We start from the raw sequence: 7,775 nt of genomic DNA, 5'->3' as shown, positions 1-7,775 counted from the left end.
CCATGGACCAGAGCACGCCAGGCCCTCCTGTCTTCCACTGCCTCCCTGTGTTTGGTCAAACTCATGCTGGTAGCTTCAAGAACACTATCCAACAATTTCATCCTCTGTCATCCCCTTCTCCTTGTGCCCTCCATATTTCCCAACATTAGGGTCTTTTCCAGGGAGTCTTCTCTTCTCATGAGGTGGCCAAAGTATTGGAGCCTCAGCTTCAGGATCTGTCCTTCCAGTGAGCACTCAGGGCTGATTTCCTTAAGAATGGATAGGTTGGATCTTCTTGCAGTCCATGGGACTCTCAAGAGTCTCCTCCAGCACCATAGTTCAAAAGCATCAATTCTTCGGCGATCAGCCTTCTTTATGGTCCAGCTTTCACTTCCATACATCACTACTGGGAAAAGCATAGCTTTAACTATACGGACCTTTGTTGGCAAGGTGATGTTATGAGGATGGCACAGCAAAATTCAGAGAAGTGTAAATTTCAAAGGCTGTGTTTCAGTTCGTGTATTGTTATGGAAAGTATAGATTAGGTAGATTCACCTTTAGATTCTAATTGAATTGTGTTTCTCCCCTATCTCTAGATCTTCCATGGATCTTCTATGCCCATTCATTCTCATAATGAATCAACAAATTTCATTCAGTCCATAATGGTTCACTGTGACTTTGGGGTGTTTTGTTGAATGGGTGGGGGCTGTTGCTGTTGTTTTGATGTATGATTATTTTAGATCTTTTGATTTTTGTGAAAATTGTTCAGTTTGGTTGTGTAGTTTTAATGTTTTATTTACAGTTTATGACTACTTTTCTCATGTTTCCATTATATATTTTAATAATAATAATAATAATAATAATAATACTGTTATACAGTGGTACCTCGGGTTAAGTACTTAATTCGTTCCAGAGGTCCATTCTTAACCTGAAACTGTTTAACCTGAAGCACCACTTTAGCTAATGGGGCCTCCTGCTGCCGCCGCGCCGCCAGAGCCTGATTTCTGTTCTTATCCTGAAGCAAAGTTCTTAACCTGAAGCACTATTTCTGGGTTAGCGGAGTGTGTAACCTGAAGCGTATGTAACCTGAAGCGTATGTAACCTGAGGTACCACTGTAATAATATATGCCACCCATCTGACAGGGTTGCCCCAGCCACTCTGGGTGGCTTTCAGCAAATTAAAATATTGAACATCAAACAAGCCACCTTGAATGCGGTTTGATCGTCATCCAGCCATTATCCTTGTCTCAATGCAAATTACTCATGCTCCAACTTCCACTGAGAAAAGAGGAAGAATATAAAGAAATGTGCAATGTATGGACAGCATCCCAAGAATTTTATGCAATTTCATTTCTGTAGCCTATCACTGATACAATGTACTCATCAAGAATCTTCTTTCATTACGATCAATGAGTTGCTTGTGCACTTGAAATGAAATGTAAAGCTTTCTGAAAGCAGTCTTTCTTCTTCTTGAATTGTTTTTACTTTCCTTGGTAGATTTTCTTTTATTGATGCTAGTCACTCTGAATATGTAGAGATGAAGATTACAGTCCTGATTGCAGCTGAGCTTCCATTAGGACTTCCCTGTGCAGAACTAACAGAATGGTTGCAATCTAAGCTGATTCCCACTGCCATTCTGCAGACAATAGTGCTGCAAATTGTTTATTTCCATCCACATAATTATGCTATATGTCATAAAAATAGAAAATAGCCAAAAGGTCAAAATGGATAAAATCAATTACATCAGGGCAATCTGAAAATAGACTTGAATCGCCAGCATCTGTGACATTTTCTATAATAAGCTCCTCTCTGTTTTAGGGTTGTACAGTTGTGGATGGTGTTGATAGGTAATAACAAATTTTAGTCTTGGCTCTTTCATTTAGTCATGGCTGTCCCTTATTTTTGAAGTGTAATCACAGAGAACAACTTGAATATACTTGATTTGATTATCTATATTTTCTGGAAGCAAATACAATAAGCTGGAGTATATTTTTAGGAAAGTGTGAATTACATTTCAATAGCCACTTTTTTCTTTTCTTTTTTCAGCCATGCAAGCAATCTGAGTTTTTAAACAATGCAACATTCTCAAAAGGGTTGTGAATTTGGATAGTGAGAGCACCAACATGAAAACATCTAAATCCCCAGTTCTACTGTCTTGTTCCTTATTGAAAATGTTTTACTTCCCCCTGCTGCCTTTTCAAGAGCACATTGGATAGCCAACAATTCAGTAATATGCTAAGCCGTCCTGCCATTTAGAGGAAAGGACGGCAGGATGGATGAGAACATTGACTGTCTAACGACCTTTGAGAAGGAATAGGTTTTCTACGCAGAAACATTTTAAGGTCATGGGCATTATTCCAGGTCTTCACAACTGTTGACATTTTACATAAGCCAGGAGCAATTGAGAATTGTTTTGGTTGCCTAGGAAACAGCATCTCCCATTGGTGTCCATTAGATGAGTCAAACTTATTTAGGGTACCAGAAGAAAATTGGCCAGTTAGTGAATTTAGGATGTTACAACAACAACATTAGCTCTAGCACCATCAGTAAATTAACCCCATGAGTTGAGTTGAGCCATTGGGTTGCATCAAAATGGGTTTCTTCACATGAGTAAAATGAGGATGCGGGGCAAGGAAAAAGTTTGAAGAAAAGGAAAATAGCTGTCCTTTACAGTGAGCCAAAATGAAGTTGAAATATAAACCGTGAGTTAACCTGGACTTTTTAGTAAGGTACTATAAGCCAAAACCTTTTTTGTTGTTGTTGTTTAAAAGCAGTTTTCTTTAGGGAGCCTGTACTGGCAAATGCAGCCAATGACAAGAACCAGGCAAAGGCACACCTTCAAAGGTTCTAAACGTATAAACATGCAGTGCTGAGGAATGGTTTCCTGATCATAAACCCTGAATTGTCCACCCCAAGCCCTGCCTTATTTCTTCCCCCAAACATCAAGCGAAGGGGGGGGGGTGTGGCTTAGAGAAACCAGGGGGGGGGAGGTTTAGGTGCACAATGTATTCCAAGCCCCAGCAGCCTTTAAATTTTACAGTGGGCTCCCGATTTAAGTGGTACCAATGGAAGGGATGGCAGGGTAAATTAAACCCATGCTAGAAGAGTAATAATCAATAAACGGCAGGCACAAACACACGCTGCAAACACACACACACGACTTACAATTGGAGAGGAGCCCTGAGGATCATCTAGTCCAACCCAAGCAATGCAGAAATATTTAGCTGTCCCATACAGGCTCTCAAGGACAATGGGGGGGGGGGACACATAAGCACCCTGGCCAACAAATTAAATGTAAGGGAAACCCACTCAGTCACCCAGACCAGCCATGCAATTGGACAGGCAAGGGCAATAGAGAGGAAAACATACAAGCATCCTGGCCAAAATGGAAGGAAAGCGAGGAGACGAGGGAGAAAGAAAGATGGAGCCACACTCACACTCAGACCTCGCTGGGGGCACGTGCTGGGCACAAACAAATCAAGCACCAGGAGTGGGGGGAAATAGAAGGTTGAATGTAGGTTTTTACACGGAAAAGAGAACACAGCAAGGCAAACCTGGATGCCTGGGTTTTTAAAAGCAGTAAAGCAATGAGCGCACGCAAGCCTCTTAAAGTTAAAAGGCATGCAAGGAACCAGACCCCCCCCCCGACTCCAAACCTCATGGCTCTTCTCTGTGATGACTCTCCTAGCTGATGACTCGCTGCGGGACGATGACGACTGAGGAGGAGGCGGAGCTGGAGCCGCAGCATTAAGCTGCTAAACACGCCCCCCGGAGACACCTGGTTGGCTGCCTCCGGTGGGCGTGGGCGCCAGCCAGGTGAGGAGGGGCGGGGGCTAAGGCCCCCGGCCAGGGGCGGAGCTCGGGCTCCCGCCCACAACCACTCCCCTCTCTTCCAGGGAGGAGAGTCTTTATGGGATCAGTTATTCAGCTTAGAAAAACAGTTGCTTCCTTTCTCCCACCCCAGTTTTGGAGGCTATACACGTGAACTAAAAATGTTCTTTCTTTAATTACCTTGGTTTTGAATTAATAGGATCCTTGACTCTGATAAAATATATATGAGATGCCTTCAGATTTATACAACCACAGACAATGTCTCCACTGAGGAATGCAACTGAAAACAGAGTATGGACATATTTTATGTAGTTCTATGCTTTTCACACTAACAAATCAGGGAAATTTCAAGTTCTTACATTCCCCACTTCTTGATAATTGAACATATTTTTATAGGTAGACATAAACAGTCAGGGATTTAACCTAAGGATTCTTTTAAACAAGAATCAAACTATCTTGTGCTGGTGTGGTAAATGTGGGCAGCACTGTGGTCTAAATCACTGAGCCTCTTGGACTTGCCGACCTGTAGGTCGATGGTTCGAATCCCCATGACGGGTTGAGCTCTCGTTGCTCTATCCCAGCTTCTGTCAACCTAGCACACCAGTGCACTTAGATAAATAGGTACCACTGCGGCGAGAAGGTAAATAGCATTTCCATGTGTTCTGGCTTCTGCCATAGTGTTCTCTTGTGCCACAAGCAGTGTAGTCATGCTGGTGCCATGACCCAGAAAGCTGTCAGTGGACAAACGCCGGCTCCCTCAGCCTGAAAAGTGAGATGAGTGTCACACCCCACAGTCACCTTTGACATAACTTAACCATCCAGGAGTCCTTTGCCTTTTACCTTTTTTTACCTGATAAAGATTGCCTGCTGACAAAGGAAATTCAGGTTTCTGTAGGTTGGCTGGAAAATCCAAACCCTCTCTACAGTCTGCATGTCTTCCTCCCACCATTGCAGTGACTCTGACCTTCTAAACATGGCAGATGCCTCCCTTGCTCCTTTGCAGGTAGGCCATTGTGAGCCCTGAGGGAGGCAAAGATACAGAGAGAGAGAGAGAGAGAGAGAGAGAGAGAGAGAGAGAGAGATGGCTAGATGGACCCCTCCTCTTCTGCCATGGATTGCCTGCCCCCACCTCAGAATCCGTTCAGGAATGGCGGTGGCTGCTCCCCCTACCCCTTGTCCCCCCAACCCCCAGCCGAGGGACTTGTGGCAGAGGCAGTGCTGGACACATGATATTGTGCTTATCCAAATTAAGTTTTCTCCCCTTCTTTCCACTCTGTCCTGAGTTTTTTTACTCACATTAACTTATCCACTCATGGAATGTCTTAAAGTATTATTTCTGGAAAGATGATTTCCTACTAAACTTTATGTTTACACTAAATCCTGATTAATTTCCCTCATTTTTAAAATCGAGTCTCAGTGGTGAAAACACGTGGCTTGACACTAATGGAGATTTATTCCTATGGCTCTGGACATAGCTACTGTTGTCAGGACTCCTCCATTCGTTAAGTTTTATCTGCTGTGCTCTTTCCCTTTCTCTCTCATTTGTGTTACATGGAATGAGTTGAAAATTAAGAAGTTGGGTGCAAGTGTTTCAGTCTTTCACAAGTAAGGCAGCGAGGAAATGGAGGCTGCAGAGTGATGAAACATGGAGATTATAAACAACATTTACCAATGTGGATTACTTTCCTTGATTTCTCTTACTGTAGCTTGCCCACAATTTGTCAAAAGAAATCAGATTTTGGTATACGATTGTACACTAAAAGGCTCCAAATGCATTCAAAGTTAGTCATGTTTACTCCAAAAAGTTTCAATAGGTTTAAGCACACCTTAATCTGCATAGGGCCGGACTGTGAAAACAAATGTTGTTGTTGTTGTTGTTGTTGTTGTTGTTGTTGTTGTTGTTATTATTATTATTATTATTATTACTACTACTACTACTACTACTACTATACAATGCCCATCAGACTGGGTTGCCCCAGCCACTCTGGGCAGCTTTCAATATATATAAAAACATAATAAACATTGCACATTAAAAGCTTCCCCATATAAGGCTGCTCTCAGATGTCTTCTAAAGGCTTTATAGTAAAATGGGGACTTATGCCACATTTATAGTCATTTCATCTTCACATGGAACTCTGGAAATTGTAGTTTGGTAGAGGGAATCTACCAAACAACTGCTTGGTTGAGAGTCCCATTGTTTATTCATCTGAAAATGTAATGTGACTATTTTATTTTAGGCAGTATCATTGGAGATTTCATGCAATACATCTCTTCTCACCTGAAACAGTTCCCATAGCTGTATTACAGCTTTTTAAGCTGATCAGTGGCTTGTGACATCTGCAGTGGGAACAGGTGTGATGAAGAGAGTTGGGCTACAGACACACCATACAAAAACAGTACATTACTTACCCCAAATAATCCGTAGTTTGTTAAGGTTTTTGGGACCTGTAGCTCTGTGAGGGGTAAACTACAGTATCCAGGATTCCTTGAGGAAAATAATGTGGTTTCAATGCATTATAAATATACGGTCTGTGCACAACCGTTACGTTTAGCTACATCTGTTGGTATTGTCTCTGCGTATTGCCCTGTGGGCATTTCCTCCCTGTCTAGCAGAGTATAAGGCCTCAATATCGATTCTTTTCATAAGACCTGCAAGTCTCTTGAGTACCTAAAGCTTTAGTATTGCTGTAGGAAAAAAAAAATCCCCTCTACATTTTCAAGAGACAATTCATTCCCCACAAAAGGATGGGGAATTCTGCTCCTTTGGGTGGAGAGGAGAATTTCAGTGAACTATTTGAGGGTGTCAATTCCCTTTCTTCAACTAGGTGCTGATAATTTATCCCCTCTCTCATGCCTAAATTGTAAAAAAAGAGCTCATGCTGGTGCCTGAAGTGCTAGGAAAGGAGCAGTATCCCTTGTGGAGGTGATATCATGCTCCTTCTGGGTAGTTCATCCACCTTTGTGTGTCCTTTGTGTGTCCTGCTGCAAATAGAAAGGGGCTCCCCCCTTGGCCTGCCTGTATATCCACTCAGTTGTCGAGTGCTTTTGTGACATCACAAGAAACCCACAACCAATGGCAACAGCTGGGGAGGCATCATCTTCATTGCTTTGAGCCTCCCAATGGCGGATGGACCTATCAGTGATTGTGCGCTTATTCAGGACATGGGTGGAGCTGTAGTCCAAACCACTGAGCCTACTGGGCTTGCCGATCGGAAGGTCAGCAGTTCGAATCCCCATGACAGGGTGAGCTCCCGTTGCTCTGTCCCAGCTCCTACCAGCCTAGCAGTTCGAAAGCACACCAGTGCAAGTAGATAAATAGGTACTGCTGCAGCAAGAAGGTAAACGGCCTTTCTGTGTGCTGTGGTTTCTGTCATGGTGTCCCATTTTGCCAGAAGCTACTGTTAGGTCCATCATGAGATGTCCACCAGCTTCTAATCACAGATACCAGCAGCCTTCAAGCAAGCATACTTGCCTTATTATCGCTCCCTAGCATCCCATTGCCAAAGGATTGCCTCCTTCCATTCACCAGTTTGCCTCCTCCAAGTGGAAGAACTCTGGGCAGTGCTGAATGTCACATCCATTGCTGGGTGTGTCCTGCTGGAAAGAGAAAAGGGCTTTCCCCTTGGCCTGCCTTTATATACACTCAGTTGCCAAGTGCTTTTGTGACATCACAAGAAACCCACAGCCAATGACAACAGCTGGGGAGCCATCATCTTCATTGCTTTGAGCCTCACAATGGTGGGTGGATCTATAAGTGATTGTGTGCTTGTTTATTCAGGACACAGGTGGAGCTGTGGTCTAAACCACTGAGCCTCTTGGGCTTGCTGATCAGAAGGTCGGCGGTTCGAATCCCCACAACAGGGTGAGCTTCCGTTGCTCTGTCCCAGCTCCTGCCAGCCTAGCAGTTCGAAAGCACCCCAGTGCAAGTAGATAAATAGGTACCGCTCTGGTGGGAAGGTAAACGG

General features: G+C 43.5%; 1 long non-coding RNA gene across 1 annotated transcript; it reads right to left on the bottom strand.

Annotated features, from left to right (window-relative positions):
* Nucleotides 1-4,073: 4,073 nt before the first annotated feature.
* On the bottom strand, nt 4,074-6,720 carry LOC128423035 (uncharacterized). Its single transcript, XR_008332653.1, has 2 exons — nt 6,089-6,720; nt 4,074-4,572 (listed from the first exon to the last, which is right to left on the bottom strand). It is a non-coding gene; the product is annotated as an uncharacterized LOC128423035 (long non-coding RNA).
* Between the last annotated feature and the right edge of the window lie 1,055 nt (nt 6,721-7,775).

The sequence above is a fragment of the Podarcis raffonei genome, chromosome 11 (genome assembly GCF_027172205.1).
Source record: "Podarcis raffonei isolate rPodRaf1 chromosome 11, rPodRaf1.pri, whole genome shotgun sequence".
NCBI lineage: Eukaryota > Metazoa > Chordata > Lepidosauria > Squamata > Lacertidae > Podarcis > Podarcis raffonei.
The sequence above is the reverse complement of the archived record's forward strand: the minus strand, read 5'-3'. Positions and strand labels throughout refer to the sequence as shown.